This window comes from Salmo salar, chromosome ssa13, assembly GCF_905237065.1.
Source record: "Salmo salar chromosome ssa13, Ssal_v3.1, whole genome shotgun sequence".
NCBI lineage: Eukaryota > Metazoa > Chordata > Actinopteri > Salmoniformes > Salmonidae > Salmo > Salmo salar.
The window spans coordinates 81,676,707-81,701,638 of NC_059454.1; the positions used below are offsets into that span (position 1 = coordinate 81,676,707).

The following is a 24,932-nucleotide window of genomic DNA, read 5'->3' on the forward strand; positions in this document are numbered from 1 at the left end:
TCAAATTTTTGGGGGGGCTGCCTCTCGTGCTTCCGTCATTGCCGTGCTAGTACCTCATCTTGTTGCCGCTCTGCTCTCGCTGCCTCCACCTGTTCCCATGGGAGTCGATGCCATCCAGCCTCGATTTCCTCCCACGTCCAGGATCCCTTTCCGTCCAGGATGTCCTCCCAGGTCCATTTCTCTGGACCACGCTGCTTGGTCTTTTTGTGGTGGGATCTTCTGTGACGGTCGTCGTAAAGAGGAGACCAAGGTGCAGCGTGGTGAGTGCTCATGATACATTTATTTTAACTCAGAACACTAAATCAAAACAATAAACAACAGGAAACGAACGTCACGTTCTGCAGGCTAAACTGAGCTGTACAAAAACAAGATCCCACAACTGAAAGTGGGAAAAAGGGCTGCCTAAATATGATTCCCAATCAGAGACAACGATAGACAGTTGCCTCTGATTAGGAACCATACTCGGCCAAACAACAAAGAAATAGAAAGCATAGAATGGAACATAGAACTACAAAATCTAGAATGCCCACCCAAATCACACCCTGACCTAACGAAAATAGAGAAATAAAAGGGCTCTCTATGGTCAGGACGTGACAAGTGTATGATATTCAATTTTCTAGCTCAGAGTACTCAAGTAGCTTAAAAATACACAGTATTTGTTATTAACTGCAGTAGTAAAATAATCGCTTTCATTCAGACAATATTGTTCTGTTCTCATTCACCATGGGCACAAAGGAAATGCCCATTTCTGGTCAGCTCCTTCAATAACACTAAAAGCCCAGACAGCCTTCAAAGCCTGCTGTACATTTTACCTTGAAACGGCAACATAAAAAAGACAAATTTTATCCACTGCAAAAAACACAATTTCAAATTTTGCTACATAGAGCTGAATCAAGCGGGTAGGTCACATACGGGGCTGCCCGCTGGCCAGTCGATCATCTCCGTCAGTGGCCCACTTAGGCCATTGGAAAAAATATTGTAATAATGCTATTTTTAATCTAGGCTATATAATTGTATTTTTTTTTAAAAGTACATTCAGTCTAGGCAGTTTGTCCTTGAAAAGTCCTTGAAGTTATGGTAGCCGATTTAGAAGTTCTACTGCTCCAATATAATTATTCTTGGTTTTTCATGCAAAGGGTTCCATTACAAAGGAAACCCAGTTTACAAAGGGAAAACTTTCTTCTCCTGTGTTCCTCCTCATTAACATCCCCTGGCCACCTTACCTCTTTCAATTTCTACTGTACCCATGTTAAAACACTTAAAATGAGTTTATATGGTCGCTGACAGTGTACTATAATGGTCTCCCACCATTGAAAAGTACAATTAAGTGCTCAAAAAAGTCCTTGAAAGTCCTTCAACCCTGTATAGTCTACTTGCTCAGCCTGCTAATTAACGATAAAATATCACTGACATCAACTTTACATAGTGGCAATTTGGTGGCCAATGATGGTTGCAATTGAGATCAACTGTGCGGGTGATTTACGCATGTTGATGGTTTAACAAGAGATCAGCTGACAATAATCTGGTGGCCCTTGATGGTTGTAATAGAGCCCTTATGTTTACTTATCTTGCTTTTAGAACCAACTGTAAGCCGCACAACATTCTTCTTTAACATTTGGTTCATGGTGTACGTTGCACAACTGTACACATTTGATTTCAGTTTGAGGATAATTGATAAGGAACACAAAAATACATGTATTTGCCTTTCACGCCAGTGACTTGGGTTTGCTTCCCTGAATCCCTGTCCCTCTGTTTGCTACATTGGTGTTAGAAGTGGGATGGCGGCTGTGAGGCCATCAAAACACACAGCCCGGATGTGTGAGGGGGCTGATGTGGTCGAAGCACTGGGACATACCTTCCCTTTCTGAGAGGACAGTGTAAGTAATTTTTTGCTATTTATCATTTTTATTTTAGATTTACATTACATAAACAACAACAGCACAGTGACAAACCAACATTGAAACATGATAACAACACAATATAAGGGGGAGGGGTAGCCTGGGTCCTATAGTAACAGGACACACAGGACAGACAGAGAGCCCTGCCAAAGCATCCCAGGCATCCTCTGTGACCTGGCAGGAGTCAAGTCTTGGGGGTAGAGGGAGGGGAGGTACTGTACATAAATGAATACAGACAAATTGATACATTAGGCTATGCTCTACGGTTTACGTGTGTTCTTATAGTGTCCCAGAGACCCTGTAGTCCATTTTCATCTCCCTGTAGGGCTAATGCTGCTCGTTCCATAGTCAATAAGCATGAAGCCCCTGAACCAGAGGTTTACGCACTTTCTAATTCACAAGTATTCTCCATTTTGACTGATAGAAAGGCCAATGCAATGATGCGTTCTAGGTTGGATATTGGCACACAAAGGACAAAGTGGGATACATACTACTTCAGTTTAAAATCTGACAGTTCCAGAAAAGATGCATTAGTGTACTGACCAAACAGTGATTGAACAGTGATTATATTATTAGCCTAAATTATGACTATCCAATCTATTCATCACATTAAGAATAGTAGGCTATCTTACATACGTCAGCAAATGCCATGATGCATGGAAAGCTTTATTAGAAATGTGCATTTTCATGGTGAAAATTCGCTTCCACAAACTTGAAATGTATGCCAGGTGGGCTGCACCGGTTGCAAATCAGATGAATGTGCTTAACTTTAAGAATTTACCAATAAATATGGCAGCATGAGAAAGCTGGGATCCTCTTTTAAATAGTGGCCAGGAAAAACTCTGTTTTCGCACGCGATTGCGCAATGAGTGGCCTTATAAGAACATGTTTCACTAGGCTCTGTAGGCTATGTGCTCTCTAACCGTCTTCCAGAGCTCCTAGGCCTGTAGGCTATGTGCTCTCTAACCGTCTTCCAGAGCTCCTAGGCCTGTAGGCTACGTTTGGAGTTATTTGGCCACTTTAGTTGTGATACAAACCTTATCAAAACATATAAGCCCATGGGCTTGGCTACATGGTGTGTGCAACTATAATTTGAAAAAAGTCGCAAAAAAAAGGCATGAGCTGTTTCTTGGCTTGGACTGCACCATCAGACTATTCTTAATTTAATCTTGTCTTTACATACACTAAATCATATAGGCTATGTGTGAAGTTAGTTTGATTTAGAATGGACTATTATCATGCACCTATCAGAACAGGGGCAAGGGGAAAAAATACATGTCATGTATGCACTTAAATAGCGAATGGAGGACGCTTTGTCCGGAGTTCATTTTCATGCCAGCCAGGTTGGCTATACACCTGTAGTAAAACGAAGCAATGTGCTTTAGGAAAGTTGATAAATAAATATACTAGGCCTAGCCCATAGAAAGCTGATTGGATCCTCCTTTTTTAATAGAGGCAATACAAACTCTGTTTTCTCACGCAATTGCATAGCCTATAGAGATATTGCGCAACATGACCTCATGGGCTCTCTCTCATGATTTTATTTTGTCAGAGTGATTAGAGGGACAATAGTGAACTGAGTACCAGGCCATTAGTGGCTGGCAGTTAACACGTTTGGTAGGCTTATTAGCTACTAAAGACCATTAGCAGCATCAGAGCACTGTTTTGGAAAAGCCTAGTTACCATGACTAAATGGTATGCTAGGTGAAATTTGACTGCGTCATGACTCATGACCGCCTGTGGGGCAGAAAATACGGTCACCATAACAGCCCAGGGGCGGAAATCCCGGGGGGAACACGACCCCCCCATCCTGGGAAAAATATGATTTGTCCCCCCCAATATATCACTGAAACATAACTGTAATTTAAATAATATTAATAATACGTAATGAAAGCAATTGTGCTGATTAGACACTTAATAGTGCGTTTTTTAAGTTTCAAAAGATTGCGACCCCCCCCCCCCGCCCTTTGCCTCACAATGGTTTGATCCACTGCCAGTTCCTTAGCTTGCTACGTAACTGCCGTGAGGTTCATCCAGTCAATCGCGAACACACACACTAGCTGAATATGCAGAGCTAGCGCGCAAATATTAACTATTAAGCTAGCTAGTACCTATTCCATTTATGTGGCGTCGTCAAAGATGGAATCAGCATGCAGATGATGTAAGTTAGTGCTTCAAAGTCCCTGTGATAAGGTTAGCGATAAACTGAAGTCCAAACTGAACAGAACTACACTCTCTTCTACCAGTGTCTTAAATGTATTTAATGGTCTCGTTGCAAAAGCTAAATTGTCGCAAGGGAACTTTTTATTTATTTTATTTCACCTTTATTTAACCCGGGTAGCAAAGATTATAGCAAACACCACTGAAACTGAATTGGTGCTCGCTAGCTTTGCAAATTCAGCTATTGTTGGAAGCCAGCCAATATGAAACAAACTATTAAAATGACAAAAGGTTGCAGCATATGTTGTGTAAATGGTGAACTCCTACAGCTGTCAACTCATGTCATTTTAATCCGTTTCACATTTGCTAGCTACCTTTTAGATCGAAGCCCATATAGAATGATTGAAGATGATAGAAGCCCATCTCCTACTGTAAATAACCTACACACTATGTGTGTAGCCAGCCAGCCAGCCAGGTAGAAAAATGGCAGAAAAATAAAAGACGGACATCAGAGTATTTTTCAATACACCAAAACGCATAGTAAGAACCCTAGTAGCCTAATATCTTAAAGACTAGTTGATAAAATGTTCATAAGAAAGAAATGAAATTCTAATGGAAATGTTTCACAATGATGTCATTAGGCAGAGCAGGCAACAGATGGCACACAGACAGCAGAGTTGGGGACAGATATGCAGGGACAGACTGGCAGAGACAGGGAGTCTCAGGTAAGTTTGTTGAGTCTTTGTTTGGCAACATTATGAAAGGTTCTCAATTTTTTTGACTTGTAAAATAGGAACATAATTGGAAAATGCCATGGATACCCCCACTCTCAACTTAAACTGGTGACTGAACTAAGATTTGTTAAAGGCAATGGTATTGCTGTTGTGATTAGTTGTGTAGTTTTGGGTACCGGTAGTTAGGAGTACGGCAAACACCTTATTTCTTTGGTTCCTCAATATACATTTACCATATTACAATGTAGACAATGTGTTACAGCACTACTTTTGGTGTCCCCCTCAGGAATTGCTCTTGAGAAAATGTAATGTAATTGTCCCCTCCAAAGTAGATATCACATTTTCGCCGCTGTAACAGCCCCAATACAGTACATGTGATGTATTCCCACATTGGATGTCTCCATTCTATGAAGACAACATCAAATCTGTCTGTGTGATCTCATCCCATTGTTACATGGTACCAGCTTCACACTTACAGGGTACATGTAACTGCCAAAATAATAATAACACTTGAGTAAATAATGGACACAAAGTATATTGAAAGCAGGTGCTTCCACACAGGTGTTGTTCCTGAGTTATTTAGACAATTAACCTTTCTGGAGAAGTACCTGAGGCAACGTTTTCAACACCATCAACAAAACATAAAATGTTGTAATTTCTCATGGAAGAATGGTATCGCATCCCTCCTAAAGAGTTCCAGACACTATCTATGCCAAGGTGCATTGAAGCTGTTCTGGCTCCTGGTGGACCAACACCCTATTAGGACACTTTATGTTAATGTTTCCTTTTTTTGACAGTTACCTGGAGATACGAGGTAAGAGTGCTGTAAAATGAAGCTGTAGCTAATACCATGGAAATACTAGATACTTTCAAGTTTACTAGAGTACAATATAACAAAGTGATCCAGTTTGTCAAAGTAGGAAACATTTTCACAATTTAAGACAGGCACACTATGTGAATATGTGAAAATAATTTTTACATTAATTACAGTGCCTTGACTTTTTCCACATTTTGTTGTGTTACAGCCTTCATTTTAAATGAATGAAATAGAGATTTTTTGTGTCACTGGCCTACACACAATACCCCATAATGTCAAAGTGGAATTATGCTTTTTGAAATTTTTACAAATGAATTAAAAATTAAAAGCTGAAATGTCCTGAGTCAGTAAGTATTCAACCCCTTTTTATGGCAAGCCTAAATAAGTTCAGGAGTAAACATGTGCGTAACAAGTCACATAATAAGTTGCATGAACTCACTCTGTGTACAATAATAGTTTTTATCATGATTTTTTAATGATTGCCTCATCTATGTACCACACACATACAATTATCTGTAAGGTCTCTCAGTCAAACAGTGAATTTCAAACACAGATTCAACCACAAAGACCAGGGAGGTTTTTCAATGCCTTGCAAAGAAGGGCGCCAATTGGTAGATATGTAAATAAAAAAAAACAGACATTGAATATCCCACAATACTAACCTAAATAACAGAGTGAAAAGAAGGAAGCCTGTACAGAATAAAAATATTCCAAAACATGCATCCTGAGTACAAAGCGTTATGTTTGGGGCATTGTTCATATTTTAAAGCATGGTGGTGGCTGCATCATGTTATGGATATGCTTGTCATCGGCAAGGACTAGGGATTGTTTTAGGGTAAAAAGAAACGTAATACAGCTATGAGCACAGTCAAAATCCTAGAGGAAAACCTGGTTCAGTCTGTTTTCCAACAGAAACTAGGAGACAAATTCACCTTTCAGCAGGATAACCTAAAACACAAGGCCAAATCTACACTTAAATTGGCTTGAAAAACTATGACAAGACTTTAAAATGTATGTCTAGCAATGATCAACAATCAACTTGACAGTGCTTGAAGAATTTTTTAAAGAGTAATGGGCAAATATTGTACAATCCAGGTGTGCAAAGCTCTTAGAGACCAACCAAAAAGCTCATAGCTGTAATCTCCACCAAAGGTGCTTCTACAAAGTATTGACTCAGGCAAGGGCTGGCCCCCTCACATTCTGAAATTGCATTTTTGTCCCCCCCAGTTTTATAATTGGAAGGTGATATAAAACGAGGCAACGAGTGGTCGGGCAGGCTGTTTGAAGTGTTTATCCGAATAGATAAAAAATTAAAAAGTATAATAAAAAAATATGTCCCCCCCTTCTAAAACCAAAGTTTCACCCCTGGACTCAGTGGTGTGAATACTTATGTAAATTAGTGTTTCTATATTTCATTTTCAATAAATTAGCAAACATTTCTAACAACAAGTTTTACTTTGTCATTATGGGGTATTGTGTGTAGATGGGTGAGAATTTTTATTTATTTATTCTATTTGGAATCCAGGGTGTAACCCTACAAAATGTGGAATAAGTAAAGGGGTATGAATACTTTCTGAAGGCACTTTATTTGTATGTTTTATATTCATGTCATGTGGATACAATGATTTTTTTTGTATGAAGCTAACGTAAAAATCATTTTCACACATTCACATAATTAATAATGCAATTCACTTTAGTACGCGTCTCAGAGTTTATTATAGACTGTTGCTCCCACACCGCCGGGAGCAGTACACTATCTTTGAGTGTTCCGAGGGGAACGAAGAAGACTGCAGCTCGTAGATGAGGGAGCACTGGGAGAGAAATGCCCAGCAGGTTCCAGAATCTCCAGCGTAGTGCTCCGGAGGAGGTAAGCGAGGTCCTCGGGACACCGGAGTAGGCTGGCAAGAAGCACCGCTGGTGGCGGGGTTGCTGCAAGTCTGGGGGATTACTGTTGTGGCTTGCTGTCTAGTTGGGAATCTACGGAATTGCACTAGCAATGTATTGAACACATGGTCATAGCGTTCTGCCAGGGTATGGAGTCCCTCCATAAGGCTTTGCAGTAACTCCTCGTGTCTTCCAAAGGTGCCTCCATGGGAGGACACAGCGTTGCGAAGCTGGTCCGAGTCTGCTGGGTTAGTCATGGCCAGTTTGTACTATCACAGCTTAGGGTAAGATCCAGATGCAGTCAAAGGAGGCGCATAGTACGAGTCTCAGAGTTTATTATAGTACAAGGGGCAAGCAAAAGGTAAATGGAGGCAGGCAAAGAGTCATAATCCAAATCAGAGTCAGGCAGGTACAGGACGGCAGGCAGGATCAGGGTCAGGACAGGCAGAAAAATTTGAACTGGTAAGACTAGGAAAAACAAAAACTAGAGAACAGGAAAAACGGGAACACACTGGTAGAAGTTGATGGGACAAGACGGACTGGCAACAGACAAAATACACAGGAGACACCTGGTGGGGGTTGGAGACAATCACAAGACAGGTGAAACAGAACAGGGTTTGACAGGTTATGATAGCTGTTTATGATTGTGAATACAAATGTGTTTGTACTTAGGTTGTTTTGGTTGATTTTCATTAAATAAACATCACTCTAAATTGAAAGTATCTGGTATTCACATTGAAGTATCTGGTTTTCACATTTTACACCCCTCTTACCTCATTTCTACTCTGTAAGTGTGAACGTGGTGCCATGTAACAACAGGGTAAGATCACAGACAGATTTGCTGTTGTCTTCATGGAATGGAGTTGTCCAATGGAGTGGTACCTCACAAGTAACTCCGTTGTATCTATGTGGAAACAGAAACCACTATGAACATACAGGTAACTGACAAAATAAAGGAAACACCAACATAAAGTGTCTTAATAGAGCGTTGGGCCATCACGAGCCACCAGAAGAGCTTCAATGTGCCTTGGCATAGATTCAATATACTATACTGAAGTATGTGGACACCTCTTCAAATGAGTGGATTCGGCTTTTTCAGCCACACCCGTTGCTGACAGGTGTATAAAATTGAGCACACAGCCATGCAATCTCCAAAGACGAACATTGGCAGTAGAATGGCCTTACTGACGAGCTCAGTGACTTTCAATGTGGCACCGTCATAGGATGCCACCTTTCCAACAAGTCAGTTTGTCAAATTTCTGCCCTGCTAGACCTTCCCCGGTCAACTATAAGTGCTGTTAATGTGAAGCGTAAACGTCTAGAAGCAACAACGGCTCAGCCGCGAAGTGGTAGGCCACACAAGCTCAAAGAACAAGTGCTGAAGTGTGTAACGCATAAAAATCGCCTGTCCTCGGTTGCAACACTCACTAACGAGTTACAAACTGCCTCTGGAAGCAACATCAGCACAAGAACTTCATGAAATGGGTTTCCATGGCTGAGCAGCCACACACAAGCCTAAGCTCACTATGCGCAATGCCAAGCATCGGCTGGAGTGGTGGTGTGGAGGTTTCTGCCAATGGACTCTGGAGCAATGGAAAAGCGTTCTCCGGTGATGAATCACGCTTCACTGTTTCAGCATGACAATGACCCCATGCACAAAACAAGGTCTATATAGAAATTGTTTATCGAGATCGGTGTGGAAGAACCTGACTGGCATGCACAAAGCCCTGACCTCAACCCCATCGAACACCTTTGGGATGAATTAGAACACTGACTGCGAGCCGGGCCTAATCTTTCAACATCAATGCCCGACCTCACTAATGCTCTTGTAGCTGAATGGAAGCAAGTCCCCACAGCAATGTTCCAACACCTAGTGAAAAGCCTTCCCAAAAAAGTGTAGGCTCTTATGGCAGCAAGGGTGGACCAATTCCATGTTAATGCCAATGATTCTGGAATAAGATTTTTGATGTGCACATACTTTTGATAATGCAGTGTATTTCCACGAGAAATTGGTGTTTTGTTAATGGTTGTGGAAAATGTCTCAACCACTGCTCCAGAATCTCCCATAAGTGTTCAGTTGGGTTGAGATCTGGTGACTGAGACACACACACACGCTCACCCTTTCATATAACTAACAACAGATAATTGTCTGCCCAGCGCCCTCTGAGCGACGTGGAGATGCCATTCAAATGTCTTCTGTCTGGATACAACTTGAGCTTTAAGTCCCTCTGTGACCAAGAGAAAGTGGTGCTGTTTCAATTCTACTAAATTATGTTTCATGTTGAGAGCTCTAAATCCATCTGAGAACATCACAGCAATATGGCACTGCTTTTGCTGCAATTGCTCTCCCGTTTCATATGCAGTATTGCAAGCAGAGTTGCGAGGCCAGAAAATGTGACGTATCGCTCCGTATGCAAGTGAGGTATCAGATTTCACATACTACATCTCAGCTGAGAGCTAAGATCGACATGTGAAGCGGGACAACCAGAGTTTCATGGAGGGCACAGCAATTGCTGTTGTGCCATTCACAGAGCCCTCTGTACACTAAAGTGTTAGGCAGAACCAGTCCACAACCGCTCAAAGTCCCCTAAATAGGGGATTGTACATCTAAGAGGGTTCAATTGCTTAATTATCTCAGGAACCACACCTGAGTGGAAGCACCTGCTTTCAATATATGTTGTATCCTTCATTTACGCAAGTCTTTTCTTTATTTTGACAGTTACCTGTACATGGTAACTAAAGTTAAAGTACATAGAAATAACTGGAGAGAATATCAACACGAGGATGACTAGAAGGTATTTCTTTGGTAATTATGTGGTAATAAATGATACGTTCATTGATACGTACACATTAGTGTGTTGTCGTGTCTGGACTATCATTAAATGTGAAGACTTATTTATATCAAATCAGTTCTATTGGTTTAATTATTACGTGATTAAACTAATCATGTAAACATTAATTCACTCGGGAGTCGGGGCACCACGGAAAATGCTGAGATTACAAAGTTATAATTTTCAGAATATAACTCCAGATATTTTAATATCTGATCAATTAGTCTTCTATTAATTAATTCTTAATTGTTACCTCATTAGTCTCATTCCAAATGTCGTAAAATTCTTGGTTATCTGCACTAACCCTAGTTTCCATAATGAATCAGCAATATACAAATTGGCTTAATTATTTATTTACTAACTAGCTTAATAATCACAGAAATACATAAAACAAACAGTAGATGTTGGTTACTAACAATGATAGAAAAGTCCCTAGTGGGCAAAGCCGATATGACGGCTTGGTAGACGAAGGAAAGGGGTGGGGACTGAGAAAGAGCGGGAAAGTCAAAATGGATTCACTACACACAGTCTATAATTATATTAATTGAAATGCTAATCCTTTGCACATGAACTGCCGCTTATTCTGAAAGAAATTGTAACGTACATATTTATGCCTGGATGTCGTTGTTGTCTCTCCGTTGAAAACACTCAATCGTCCTGTAGAGTTCATCAGAGTCTCTGGTTAACTTTCCCAGAAGTCAAAATGTCTTTTGTGGTTGTAGGTGGTGTCGTGTCTTTGGGGTACCATTACACTGAAGATATGTTTATCAATTAGCTCCCTGTAATTATTATCACGCGATTAAACTGATTAATCGTTTAATTGTAATTAACTAGGAGATCGGGGCGCCAAGGAGAATATTCAGATTACAAAGCTATAATTTTCCTAATATAACTTTCCTGTACTATAATATTATATTCTATTATAGTATAGGCCGATTATCTTCTGGTTTAAATGGTGTATTTTACCTCTAGTCCAGTCTCATTCCAAACGTCGTAAATTGTTGTATCTGCACGAACCCAGTCTTTACTAAAATCATCCATACATCAATTGTCTTAAAATCATTTATTTACTACACTAAGTAATTAACAGAAAAACATACAAACAGTCATTATCGTCATAAAGGATTGGTAGAGGAATGTGCCCTTGTGGGCTAAACAGGCAGGTCGGCCTGTTGAACAATGGGTCATAAACGGCCACCTGAGAAGTTACACAGAGTTCATTAATATTAACAATTGACAATTGAAGGCTCACTCATTCGGGAACAATTGCAATCAATATATATTTACGCTCAGTGTGTTGTCGTTCTTTGTTGGAGAGTTCGGTTCTGTTGGAGACTCTCTCTCTCGGTTAGAATGGATCTTTCAAAGCAACATTCATTAATGTCATCATAGAATGGTTGTTTCGTTGGTCTTCGCGTTCGATGATATAATTTACTTAGCTGCAGACTAATAATTAATATCAAAGACTTGTTCTTATTCTGTCGGTATCAATAGTCTAAAAGTTAACCACGTGGTATGGTTCACTTTCAGTAGAGGAATTGGAAGGAAAAACCTATTAGCCATGAGTGGAGGCCTGGTCTGAAGAAATGTAAATCAGGGGGTGTTTTATAGTGCCCATAGAACAGGCTTGTCAAATGACGCCTGGTCCTGTATGGGTCCCTGGGGGCGTGCCTATGACTGAGTTAGATTTGGTTACAGAAATACAATTCTATCACATTACATCAGTACATAGCATCTCAATGTCTTACAAAAGCTTTATCCTTATTAACCTGTTTGGGCTAGGGGGCAGTATTGAGAATTTTGGAAAAAATATGTGCCCATTTTTAACTGCCTCCTACACCAACTCAGAAGCTAGAATACGCATATTATTGTTCAGGTTTGGATAGAAAACACCCTAAAGTTTCTAAAACTGTTTGAATGGTGTCTGTGAGTATAACAGAACTCCTATGGCAGGCAAAAACCTGACAAGGTTTCATGCAGGAAGTGGCCTGTCTGACAAGGAGTCGTGCGTCTTGCATCTGTTTATTGAAGAGTAAGGATCTTAGCTGTAACGTGACAATTCCCAGGGCTCCAATAGGCTCTCAGAACCCGGGAAAAACCTGAACGATGACGAGGCAGCCTCTGGCTGAAACAGATTATCGCCTTATCCAAGTGGCCGATCAGAGGACCATTGAATGAGGTGCGTGCACGATTCGCCCCCGTGGAGAAATTTCATTCGGCTGTTTAGCTTATTGCAGATTCCCGGTCGGAATATTATCGCTTTTCTACGAGATAAATGGCATAAAAATTGGTTTTAAACAGCGGTTGACATGCTTCGAAAGTACGGTAATGGAATATTTAGACATTTTTTGTCACGCCATGCGCCATGCGCACGACCGTTATTTACCATTCGTATAGTGTCTAGAACGCACGAACAAAACAGAGGATATTTGGATATAACGATGGATTATTTGGGACCAAACCTACATTTGTTATTGAAGTAGAAGTCCTGGGAGTGCATTCTGACGAAGAACAGGAAAGGTAAGAACATTTTTCTTATAGGAAATAGGATTTTGGTGAAGGCTAATCTTGCCTGGTGTCTAAATAGCTAGCCGTGATGGCTGGGCTATGTACTTAGAATATTGCAAAATGTGCTTCATCCGAAAAGCTATTTTAAAATCGGACATATCGAGTGCATAGAGGAGTAATGTATCTATAATTCTTAAAATAATTGTTATGCTTTTTGTGAACGTTTATCGTGAGTAATTTAGCAAACTGTTAGTAAATTCCCCGGAAGTTTGCCCGGGTATGCTTTTTCTGAACGTCACATGCTAATGTAAAAAGCTGTTTTTTGATATAAATATGAACTTGATTGAACAGACATGCATGTATTGTATAACATAATGTCCTAGGTGTGTCATCTGATGAAGATCATAAAAGGTTAGTGCTGCATTTAGCTGTGGTTTGGGTTTTTGTGACATTATATGCTAGCTTGAAAAATGGGTGTCTGATTATTTCTGGTTGGGCACTCTCCTGACATAATCTAATGTTTTGCTTTCGTTGTAAAGCCTTTTTGAAATCGGACAGTGTGGTTAGATTAAGGAGAGTCTTGTCTTTAAATAGCTGTAAAATAGTCATATGTTTGAAAAATTGAAGTAATAGTATTTCAAACGATTCAAAAATCGCGCCACTGAATTCAGGTGGCTGTTACGTAGGTGGGACGAATTCGTCCCGCCTTGCCCATAGAGGTTAATACATTCTATACAACCATTATGATGCTATTATATAAACAGTTTTATGGTAATATGGCTATATTGTCTCTTCTGAGTATCACAAAATTGTACCAAGCGGATCAGTTCGTAGCTGGATTCTTCACCAATCTTCCATACCTTCTCCAGAACACAAAATGTCGCTTGGCTCTCCAATTCTATGAGTTGGAAGAATTTCCTGTGTCTCTCTATGGGCCATGTGGCCAGAGACTCTCCTGGAATTTTAGAGTTTTTACGACCCTTTACACACAGGGTGGATTGGGGGGGAAGGTAGGGGGTGGTGGTGCAAAAGGGAGGGGTCAACTGTCCTCCCTGTACCAAAAGAGGCCAACGTCATGACAGTGGTTAGAACGCATACTTCAGAGTACTATTTGGAAATGGTATTAGATAGGTGTTTAGGCGGTTGCCGTTATTCTCGTTCTAGATTTACGTCATTTCTAGCTGCAGACTAGTAATTATACGTCTAAGATTTGCTCTTAAACTGTACGGTCTCCGACGGCCTATAGAATTGTAGCTATTCCAATGTGGAGACTCTTTCCAGGCGTTCTCTGACTTCTTAACTTTTTAAGTTAAGCGTCTCACCTCGACAACATCCGGTGAAATTGCAGAGCACGAAATTCAAATGACAAAACTCGTAATATTAAACATTCATGAAAATACAAGTGTCATACATCATTTAAAAGCTTAACTTCTTGTTAATCCAGCCACTCTGTCAGATTTCAAAAAGGCTTTACGGCGAAAGCACACCATGCGATTATCTGTGGACAGCGTCCTGCACACAAAAGCTTTACATACATTTCCAACCAAGCAGAGGCGTCACGAAAGTCAGAAATAGCGATAAAATAAATCACTTACCTTGAAGATCTTCATCTGGTTGCAATCACAATGGTCCCAGCTACATAACAAATGGTCCTATTGTTCGATAAAGTTCTTCTTTATAACCCAAAAAAGTCTGTTTCGTTGGCGCGCTTGACTCAGTAATCCACCGGTTTCCCTCGTTCAAAATGCATACAAATGAATCCCATAAGTTACCAATAAACTTCTCCCAAACATATCAAACAACGTACCTAATCAATCCTCAGGTACCCTAATAAGTTTGTAAATAAACAATAAAATTTAAGACGGAGAATACCGGAGACCATTACCGGAGATAAATAACGAAGTACGCGCCCTCACCGGAACGTGCAACAAACACTACAGCCAAAATGGGAGCCACTGACTAAAACTACAAATTCTAGCTAATGTTTTCAAAAAACAAGCCTGAAACTCTTTCTAAAGACAGTTGTCATCTAGTGGAAGACCTAGGAACTGCAATCTGGGAGGTATTCCTTTTATATTCCCATTGACAGCCACAGTAATCAAGGGTGAGCTGAAAAAAAAGAACATTCTGGATGAATTGTCCTCGGGTTTTCGCCTGCCATATCGGTTCTTTTATACTCAGAGACATTATTTTAACAGTTAAAACTTCTTATGGGCAGGTGGGACGGTAGCGTCCCACCTGGCCAACATCCGGTGAAATTGCAGAGCGCAAAACTCAAAAATACCAAATTCAAATATTTAACATTCTAGAAAATATATATGTTATACATCAAAATAAAGCTTAACTTCTTGTTAATCCAGCCGCTGTGTCAGATTTCAAAAAGGCTTTACGGTGAACGCTAACCATGTGATTATCTGAGGACAGCGCCCCACATACAAACACATGAAAATCATATTTCCACCAGGCACCAGAAAAGTCAGAAATAGCGATATAATTAACCTCTTGGCGTTCCCCTAGGATAGGGGGCGCTAAAGCGATTTTTGAAAAAAATTAGTGCCCATTTTAAACGGACTCCTACTCAAACTCAGAAGCTAGGATATGCATATAATTAATACTTGTGGATAGAAAACACCCTAAAGTTTCTAAAACTGTTTGAATGGTGTCTGTGAGTATAACAGAACTCATATGGCAGTCAAAACCCCGAGACAGATGGAAACAGGAAGTGGAATTCTGAATTGCGAACTCAACTTAATCACGTTGCCTATTAATCACACCGTGAGCTATGGTTCATTGAGCACTTCCTATTGCTTCCACTAGATGTCCCCAGTCTTCACAAATTGGTTTGAGCCTTCTACTGTTAAAACTGAATGAATGAGACGCTGTGGAACGTAGTCACACGGATAGGGCCATCACCATTACGACGCCGGCGCCCCTGGTTACCCTCCCCTTTCGAAACGTTTTGAAACACAATGCAATCGTCCCCCTCGAATCTTATTGGCTCTCTTGTTGAAAAACGCCCTGAAGATTTATGTTATACAACGTTTGACATGTTTGAACGAACCTAAATGGGAAAAAAATGCATTTTCTCTAAATGGCTGTCCCGTGGCCGACGGAAGTTTTGGAGCAGCCTTCAGACGCGCTAACAAGAACAAGCTCTTGGAACATAAAGGAGTCATTTTTTCGAACGAAAATACATTTGTTGTGGACCTGGGATTTCTGGAAGTGCTTTCTGATGAAGACAACCAAAGGTAAGGGATTATTGACAATAGTATACAAGACTAGATGTGATATGCGATTGTTCCAAGATGGCTAGCCTATTGCTATTGCTAGCCTATTGTTCTGAGTATCGCATTCCCTTTTATCGCAAAGTGTGATTACCCAGTAAAGTTATTTTTAAATCTGGCATTACAGGTGCTTTCAAGAGATATTCATCTATAAATCTTAGAATGACAATATTACATTTTAAAAATGTTTTCGAATAGTAATATAGTAAATTGTAGCTCTGTTTCATCGGATGCATTTGAGGGAAAATAGTTAGTCAACGTTACGCACCGATGTAAAATGCTGTTTTTATATATAAATATGAACTTTATCGAACAAAAGAATGCATGTATTGTGTAACATGATGTCCTAGGTGTGTCATCTGATGAAGATTGTCAAAGGTTAGTGCTGCATTTAGCTGTTTTTTGGTTATTTGTGATGCATGTGGTTGGTGGGAAAATGGCTATGTGGCTACTTTTACGATATACTCCTCTAACATAATCTAATGTTTTGCTTTTGCTGTAAAGCCTTTTTGAAATCTGACAACGTGGTTCGATTCAGGAGAGGTGTATCTATAAAACGATATAATTTGAGAAAAAAAAATTATTATTTTTTTAAATTAAATTTGTTATGCTAATGGCGCACAGGGGTTAATGCCTTACCTTTGAAGATCTTCTTCTGTTGGCACTCCAAGTCCCAGAAACATCACAAATGGTCCTTTTGTTTGATAATGTCCTTCTTTATGTCCCAAAAATGTCAATTTATTTGGCGCATTTGATTCAGAAATACACCGGTTTCAACTCGCCCAACATGCCTACAAAGTATCTAATAAGTTACCTGTAAACTTGGTCCAAACATTTCAAACAACGTTCCTAATCCAACCTCAGGTACCCTAAAATGTAAATAATCCATAAAAGTTAAGACGGAATAAATTGTTTCTAATACCAGATAAAAACAACGTGAAGCGTGCTCCAGTTCACGTGCAACAAAACAGTAGAGTCCACCTGGAGTGACACTTACAATGAATAGGACTACTTCTTCATTTCTCAAAAGAAAAACATCAACAATTTCTAAAGACTGTTGACATCTAGTAGAAGCCATAGGAACTGCAACCAGGTTCCTAATAATAAGAGTATCCCATAGAAAACCATTGGAATACTACCAATGACCTCAATTTTTGTTTCCCCTGGATGGTTTGTCCTTGGGGTTTCGCCTGCCATATCAGTTCTGTTATACTCATAGACATTATTTTTACAGTTTTAGAAACTTTAGAGTGTTTTCTATCCAAATCTACCAATTATATGCATATCCTAGCTTCTGGGCCTGAGTAACAGGCAGTTTACTTTGGGCACGCTTTCATCTGGAGTTGAAAATACTGCCCCCTACCCAAAAGAGGTTAACTTTAGAGTGTTTTCTATCCAATACTACCAATTATATGCATATCCTAGCTTCTGGGCCTGAGTAACAGGCAGTTTACTTTGGGCACCTCATTCATCCAAACTTCTGAATACTGCCCCCTAGCCCGAATAAGTTAACCATTCGAGATGTCTGGCTTACTGTGTGTCTCTTTGGCATGAAATGTAAATTTCGTCACCAGTGAGTTTTATGCACTCCAGAGAAAATGTCACGACTTGTAGCGAAGTCGATGCCCCTCCTTACTCGGGTGTTGCTCGGCGGTCGACGTCACCGGTCTTCTAGCCATCATTGATCAGTTTTTCATTTTCTATTGGTCTTGTCTTGTTTTCCTACACACCTGTTTCCAATCCCATTAATTACATGTTGTGTATTTAACCCTCTGTTTCCCCTCATGTCCTTGTCAGTGATTGTTTTTGTGATGTTATGTTACGTGTGTATTTGTCTCGGTGTGCGATGGGTATATGTTACCCATGTTATTTTATACTTTGGTTTTGGAGTTTGTTTTTTAATTAAATACTCCAGATTAACCAATTTGGTTTCTCCTGCGCCTGACTTCCCTGCCACCTACATACACGAATATGACAGAAAAGGGCGGTTCCATGACATCAATGTAATGTCTATTCTCACATGGGCGTGGCCATTGATTTTGTTAACTTTATATGAAAAACCAATACTCTCATTTAAAAGGTTAACATCACATTACATCTTTTCACAAATAGTTTCAAGTTTAATCACATACATTTCACAATATTTAGATGTAAACCTGATAGCTGGGAAATATTGTTTAATTCTCCCATTTTGGAATTAGGAGTTTGGCCAAGGGAGGTTATTTGTTCTCTCTCCCTCAACACTGCATGGCAGTTTCTACCAGGTATTTATGACCTGTCATAAAGTCATAAAACTGTGGAGAGAGAGGAAGAGAGAGGGGGCTATGATCCTCCCCCCAGGGCTCATCATGACAGTGTCTTAGGTATTACTTTGAAAGAGAGTGGCGTGACTACATATTTACATAGTAATAAGCTGGTTCTTACTTGTACTTACCTTTGGGACAAAAATGTTTTACTATATAATTACATTTAGTGACTATGTTCCTTGGTGTTATATTTTACATTGAAATAGTGGCGTGGCTATGTATTCACATATTTTTTAGCTGGTGTTTAGTTGTACCTAGCTTCTTACTTATTTATTTGAACTTAGAGTGCATTCGGAAACTATTCAGACCCCTTGACTTTTTCCACATTTTGTTACGTTACAGCCTTATTCTAAAATTGATGAGGATTTCATTTCATTTAGTCAATCTACACACAATACCCCGTAATGACAAATCGAAAACAACGTTTTAAGAATCTTTTGCAAATCTATGAAAAAAACTCGGAAATACCTTATTTTCACAAGTATTCAGACCCTTTGTATGAGACTCAAAATTGAGCTCAGGTGTATCTTGTTTCCATTGATCATCTTTGAGATGTTTCTACAACTTCATTGGAATCCACCTGTGGCAAATTCAATTGATTGGAAATTATTTGGAATGGCACACATGGTCTATATAAGGTCCCACAGTTGACAATGCATGTCAGAGCAAAAACCAAGTCATGAGGTCGAAGGAATTGTCTGCAGAGCTCCGAAACAGGATTGTGTCGAGGCACAGATCTGGGGAAGGGTACCAAAAAAAGTCTGCAGCATTGAAGGTCCCCAAGAACACTGCGGCCTCCATCATTCTTAAATGGAAGAAGTTTGGAACCACCAATACTTTTCCTAGATCTGGCCCCCCTGCCAAACTGAGCAATCGTGGGAGAAGTGCCTTGGTCAGGGAGGTGACCAAGACGCCGATGATCACTCTGACAGAGCTCCAAGGTTCCTCTGTGGAGATGGGAGAACATTCCAGAAGGACTCCACCAATCAGGCCTTTATGGTAGTGTCCAGATGGAAGCCACTCCTCAGTGAAAGGCCCAAGGCAGCCCACTTGGAGTTTACCAAAAGGCACCTACAGGACCCTCAGACCATGAGAAACAAGATTCTCTGGTCTGATGAAACCAATATTAAACTCTGGCCTGAATGCCAAGCGTAACGTGTGAAGAAAACCTGGCACCATCCCTACGGGGAAGCATGGTGGTGGCATCATCACGCTGTGGGAATGTTTTTCAGTGGCAGGAACTGGGAGACTAGTCAGGATCGAGGGAAAGATGAACGGAGCAAAGTACAGAGAGATCCTTGATGAAAACCTGCTCCAGAGCACTCAGGACCTCAGACTGGGGCGAAGGTTCACCTTTCAACAGGACAACAACCCTAAGAACACAGCCAAGACAACGCATCAGTGGCTTCGAGACAAGTCTATGAATGTCCTTGAGTGGCCCAGCCAGAGCCCGGACTTGAACCCGATCTAACATCTCTGGTGAGACCGGAAAATACTGTGCAGCGATGCTCCCCATCCAACCTGACAGAACTTGAGAGGATCTGCAGAGAAGAATGGGAGAAACTCCCCAAATACAAGTGTGCCAAGCATATAGCATCATACCCAAGAAGACGTGAGGCTGTATTTGCTTGCAAAGGTGCTTCAACAAAGTACTGAGTAAAGGGTCTGAATACTTATGTAAATGTGATATTTCCGTTTATTTATTTGTTTACACATTTGCAAACATTCTAAAAACCTGTTTTTGCTTTGTCATTATGGGCTATTTGTATGTAGATTGATGAGAGAAAAAAACTATTTAATACATTTTAGAATAAGACTGTAATGTAACAAAATGTGGTCAAGGGGTCTGAATACTTTCCAAATGCTCTGTACCTACTGTATATAATTACCTTTCGATTTTAGACATTAAGTATGTAGTACTTACTTGTTTGGTTCCTAGTAAGTATGTTTAAGACTCAGTTGTTACTACCTATTTAGTTTGTTACTATGTACTTACATTAAAGGTCTGTAAAATGAAAGGTTACCCAATATTCTCCTCCAGCCACTTCCAGCTGCCTACTGTTCTCACATTTTTATAGCCCCATGAAAATGCTTATCTTGCATTATATGATAAGTAATAAAGATAAACATCAGGAACATGGGCAGTTTATGGTAAATTCTTGTGTCCTTCCACAAGAAGCCTGAAAATATACAGTTTATCTCTTTAAATCAATGCTGAGGGAATTGAAGTGAAAAAAACTGACATGAGAAAAGAAAGTCTATGTAGTATGTTTATCTTTATTACCTCTGCTCTACCGCATAGTGATAAAGGTAAAACTGTCCATCTCTTAATGTCAATCATTCCTGATGGTTTTTCAAATATCTTATTGATTAGTGACCTGATATTTATCCAAAAGTATTTCAAACCATTTGATTTCAATACGAAAGGAGCAGTACCAAGTTGGGCTGGAAAAGTGTGGTGGGTCAGAGGAATAGCCTCTCTTACTCCAACCCAGCTGACAACAGACGTTCCCACACCATTATAGAACATTCTCTTAAGTCTCATTTGGTCATTACCTAATGTTTTCATAGCAATGTTACAGTGATCTGCAAGGACTGTTTCCAAGAGACCATTCCCTTAATGTCAAACAGAACTTACCCGTCGTTACCATGTTCTCTGAATATTCAATATTCATGTTCTAGACATGTTTTGTTGTTACGTTTCAAGAATATTCCTGTTTCCAGTTTTCTAAGGGTTAGGAGAATATTCTGTCAACCTCATACCAAATATACACAGACCATTTCTTTGGAACCGTCAGGTGACATCCTGACGACTGATACACAAGAATGTTCTTGCAAAGTTTCCATGAAACGTTTTTGGAACATTAATATCTCTCTCCCTTGTACTGTTAGCTGGGAATTCACTTTATATCCAGAAAAAATGGGTCAGGGCTGGTCAGGGAGGTCACAGTGCCACTGGTCATGGTAATGCGGGGGGGGGGGGTCATGAGGAGCTTATTAGCCTCTTCCTCATTGATTCCCCGGCGTTTCCGGTGGTACTGGGGATTCCCTGGCTGGCCAATCACAATCCTAAGATTTTGTGGAGACAGAGGGCTCTTAAGGGGTGGTCAAAGGAGTGCTCGGGCAGATGTATAGGGGTTTCCATCGGTGCGACTATGGTGGAGAGTCCAGACCAAGTCTCTACCGTGCGCATTCCCTCAGAATATGCCGATTTCGCTATCGCCTTCAGTAAAACGAAGGCGACTCAATTACCACCTCATCGACGAGGAGATTGTGCGATAAACCTCCAGGTTAACGCTGCACTTCCCAGGAGTCACGTGTATCCCCTGTCTCAGGAGGAGACAGTGGCTATGGAGACATACATCACTGAGTCCTTGAGGCAGGGATACATTCGGCCATCCAAATCATCTGTCTCCTCGAGCTTCTTTTTTGTGAAGAAGAAGAAGGGAGGTTTGCGTCCGTGCATTGACTATAGAGGTCTAAATTCCATCACGGTGGGTTTCAGTTACCCACTACCTCTCATCGCTATGGCGGTGGAGTCATTTCACGGGGCACGCTTCTTCACAAAACTGGATCTCAGGAGAGCATACAATGTGGTGCGTATCTGAGATGGGGACGAATGGAAAACCGCATTTAGTACCAAATCTGGCCATTATGAGTACCTCGTCATGCCATATGGGTTGAAGAATACTCCAGCCGTCTTCCAATCCTTTGTAGATGAGATTCTCCGTGACCTGCTCAGTCAGGGTGTGGTGGTGTACATCGATGACATTCTGATCTACTCCCCCACACGCGCCGCGCATGTGTCTCTAGTGCGTGAAGTGCTTGGGCGACTGTTGGAGCATGACCTGTACGTCAAGGCCGAGAAATGTGTGTTCTCCAAACAAACCGTCTCTTTTTTGGGGTATCGCATTTCCACATCACGGGTGGTGATGGAATGTGACCGCATTTCGGCCGTGCGTAATTGGTCGACTCCGACCATGGTTAAGGGGGTGCAACGGTTCTTAGGGTTTGCCAATTACTACCGGAGGTTCATCCGGGGCTTTGGGCAGGTGGCGGCTCCCATTACCTCACTGATGAAGGGGGGGCCGGTGCGGCTGCGGTGATCGGCGGACAGAGCCTTTTGTCGACTGAAGACAATGTTTACCGATGCTCCAGTGCTGGCGCATCCGGACCCCTCTTTGCCATTCATAGTGGAGGTGGACGCGTCCGAGGCTGGGGTTGGAGCCGTGCTGTCACAGCGCTCGGGCGCGCCCCCGAAGCTTCGCCCCTGTGCTTTCTTTTCTAAGAAGCTGAGTTCGGCGGAGCGTAACTATGATTTGGGGGACAGGGAGTTGCTGGCTGTGGTAAGGGCCCTGAATGTTTTGAGACATTGGCTCGAGGGGGCGCAACACCCTTTTCTCATCTGGACTGACCACCGTAACCTGGAGTACATCCGGGCGGCGAGGAGACTGAACCCTTGTCAAGCCAGGTGGGCTATGTTTTTCAACGAGATTCCAGTTCACTATCTCGTACATACCAGGTTCCCGGAACACCAAGGTCGACGCACTGTCTCGTCTCTACGACACCGAGGAACGGTCCGTCGACCCCACTCCCATACTTCTGGCCTCCTGTCTGGTGGCACCGGTGGTCGGGGAGGTGGATGCGGACATCGAGTGGGCATTACAGTCAGAACCTACTCCACCTCAGTGTCCCGCGGGTCGGAAGTACGTCCCGCTCGGTGTCCGCGATCGGTTGATCAGGTGGTCGCACACGCTACCCTCCTCGGGTCATCCAGGGATTGAACGGATGGTGCGAGGTCTTAGAGGGAAGTACCGGTGGCCCACATTGGTGAAGGACGTGAGGCTCTATGTCTCCTCCTGTTCGGTGTGCGCCCAGTGTAAGGCTCCTAGACACCTGCCTAGAGGGAAACTACAGCCCCTCCCCGTTCCACAGCGACCATGGTCCCACCTGTTGGTGGATTTCCTCACCGATCTCCCGCCGTCTCAGGAGAACACCACGATCCTGGTCGTTGTGGATCGGTTCTCTAAGTCCTGCCATCTACTCCCTTTGCCCGGTCTTCCTACGGCCCTACAGACTGCGGAGGCCCTGTTTACTCACGTCTTCCGGCACTACGGGGTGCCTGAAGACATCGTCTCTGATCAGGGTCCCCAGTTTACGTCCCGGGTGTGGAGGGTGTTTATGGAGCGACTGGGGGTTTCGGTCAGTTTGACCTCAGGTTTTTACCCCGAGAGTAATGGGCAGGTGGAGAGAATTAAACCAGGATGTGGGCAGGTTTCTGTGGTCCTATTGCCAGGACCGGCCGGGAGAGTGGGCGAGGTTCGTGCCATGGGCCGAGATGGCGCAGAACTCTCTTCGCCACTCCTCTACTAACCTGTCGCCCTTCCAGTGTGTGTTGGGTTACCAGCCGGTCCTGGTGCCTTTGCTGTCTTCGTCAGAATGCACTCCCAGGACTTCTACTTCAATAACAAATGTTGGTTTGGTTCAAAATAATCCATTGTTATATCCAAACAGCGGAGTTTTGTTCGTGCGTTCAAGACACTATCCGAAAGGGTAAATAAGGGTGACGAGCATGGCGCAATTCGTGACAAAAAAATTATAAATATTCCATTACCGTACTTCGAAGCATGTCAACCGCTGTTTAAAATCAATTTTTATGCCATTTTTCTCATAAAAAAGCGATAATATTCCGACCGGGAATCTGCGTTTAGGTAAACAGACGAAAGAAAATAAAGCATTCGGTCGACTCGGGCACGCGCCTAAGCCCATAGTACTCTGATCGGCCACTTGCCAAAAGCGATAATGTGTTTCAGCCAGAGGCTGCCTCGATATCGTTCAGCTTTTTCCCGGGCTCTGAGAGCCTATGGGAGCCGTAGGAAGTGTCACGTTAGAGCAAAGATCCTCAGTCTTCAATAAAAAGAGCCAAGATGAAACACAACTTGTCAGACAGGCCACTTCCTGCATGGAGTCTTCTCAGATTTTGTCCTGCCATTTTAGTTCTGTTATACTCACAGACACCATTCAAACAGTTTTAGAAACTTTTGGGTGTTTTCTATCCAAAGCCAATAATTATATGCATATTGTAGTTACTGGGCAGGAGTAGTAACCAGATTAAATCGGGTACGTTTTTTATCCGGCCGTGTCAATACGGCCCCCTACCTAACAGGTTAAACGTGTTTTCACGTACCTTGGTCTCCTGAGCCTGACTTCACCCCTCCTGCATTTATAGAGTTCCTGACAGGGTAAGTCTGGATTGTGCAACATTTGCCCATTATTCTTTGTAAAATCCTTCAATTTCTGTCAAATTGTTTATTAATCATTGCTAAACAACCATTTTCAGCTCTTGCCATAGATTTTCAAGTAGATTTAAGTCAAAACTGTAACTTGGCCACTCAGGAACATTCATTGTATTCTTGGTAAGCAACTCCAGAGTAGATTTGGCCTTGTATTTTAGGTTATTGTCATGCTTAAAGGTGAATTCATCTCCCAGTGTCTGGTGGAAAGCAGACT

General features: G+C 41.7%; 1 protein-coding gene across 1 annotated transcript in view; it reads right to left on the reverse strand.

Annotated features, from left to right (window-relative positions):
* Positions 1-24,932, reverse strand: part of LOC106567905 (olfactory receptor 146) — a 54,712-nt gene that overhangs the window by 21,649 nt on the left and 8,131 nt on the right. Inside the window, exon 2 of the mRNA XM_014137787.2 lies at positions 8,267-8,397. The gene's annotated coding sequence lies outside the window, so the exon portion shown is untranslated. The remainder of the gene's footprint in view (positions 1-8,266; positions 8,398-24,932) is intronic.